Source organism: Peromyscus eremicus, chromosome 6 (assembly GCF_949786415.1).
Source record: "Peromyscus eremicus chromosome 6, PerEre_H2_v1, whole genome shotgun sequence".
Classification (NCBI taxonomy): Eukaryota; Metazoa; Chordata; class Mammalia; order Rodentia; family Cricetidae; genus Peromyscus; species Peromyscus eremicus.
The window spans coordinates 14,054,875-14,056,521 of record NC_081421.1 but is presented as its reverse complement, the minus strand read 5'-3'; positions in this window follow the sequence as shown (position 1 = coordinate 14,056,521).

Genomic DNA, 1,647 nt, shown 5'->3' with positions numbered 1-1,647 from the left:
ATGTGTGTGCATCACCAAGGCTGCAGTGAAGACGCCACACACCAAAAGCCAGCGCTGTTGGACACTCCTTGGATTCATTACACATTTGATATTGAAATAGTTTTGGGGTTTTATATATTGAGAAAACTACTGTTGCTAAGTTTTTTGTGAGCCCCAGCCCGAGTTTGTAACCTACATGTGGGTTCACAACCTGGTTCAAGAGGCTTTGATATAACCAATCAGCTAACCACCCTTCTTCTCTTCATTTTTTAAATTTTTGATACATACCCTCAGTAGTTCTACCTTGCTTCAACCTACCTGAGTTTGTAAACCAACCTGGCTTCAAACTCAATCTTCCTGCCTCACCCTCCTAGATGCTCATATTACAGACAAGGATGTTGAATCTCCAAATCATCTGCTAATTTCTTGCTTATATTTTAAGAGCATGTTCAGAATAACCACATTTCACTGTTAACCAACTACATGGCCATCCTTGCTTGTGTTTAACTTTCCTGCTTCCATAGAGACTGTATTCCACACACAGTCAGTGACCCTGCATAGCTTATGTTTTTCCATGTCCACATTCTGGCAAACACCTGTACCAACTTTATTGATTACATCCTTATTCAACCTGCAACTCTCCATGATGGTGGTATCATAGCTTGCTGTTCTTCCTTCACTCAATATGGCTGTCTTAGCCTTATAATAAGACTTAACTAAACACAGGCACCTCCTCTCCAGAACTGTTGCCCTGCTTTTCTCTGCAGAAATATACTTCTTCCTCATATTCAAATGTCTCTTTCTCTGTTTCTCTCTCTCTTTTCCTTCATGTTTCAGATTATCAGTAAGACTTTCCCTTATTATTATAATATGAAATGGGCGATTCTCCATTATTTATTACTTTCCATTCTTAACTTGAATTTTCTTTATGAAATGCATTAGCCTACCACGGTAGTTGCTTCTCAGTATTTACTAACCCTCTCACTGGAATGCCAGTATATGCATGCGTGTGGATGTGTATGTGCACACCAGTGTAGGTAGCCTAGGGCTTTGTTGGATTTATGTAGTAATCTAAGACCCCTCATTTATATCTCTGGCTGAAACACAAGTTTTGATTTAGTGTGACCCACTTCTCAACTTCACTCAGCTACTCAAGTCGGCTTTCTTGATAAAATTACTTCGATCTTAGATTCTAAAATTCCAACTTAAAATTTAAAAATACTTTTGTTTATAATTATATGTGTGTGTGTGTGTGTGTGTGTGTGTGTGTGTGTGTGTGTCAATGTAGATATGTGTGCATAAATGTGAGTTCCCACAGATGCTAGAGGAAGTTGTTGGATCCCCTGGGACTAGAGTTATAGGTGCCTGTGGGTGCTGGGAACCAAACTGGGGTACTCTTCCAGAGCAGCAAGCACTTTTAACCTCTCTGGCATCTCTTCAGCCCCCAACCCATGTTTTGAGTCTGTTTCTTGATCATATGGGTTTTATGTTGTATTTATATTCCCATATTTTGACAGGTAATAATGACATACAATCACATTATTTAACACTGCTTTATACTTTATGTAACTATATATTAGAATGATTGAATTAATTTAATGAATATTTCCATCACTTAAGACTTCACATTTATTCCTCTTGATAGACCCTGAGTTTCATTTCGTGCAT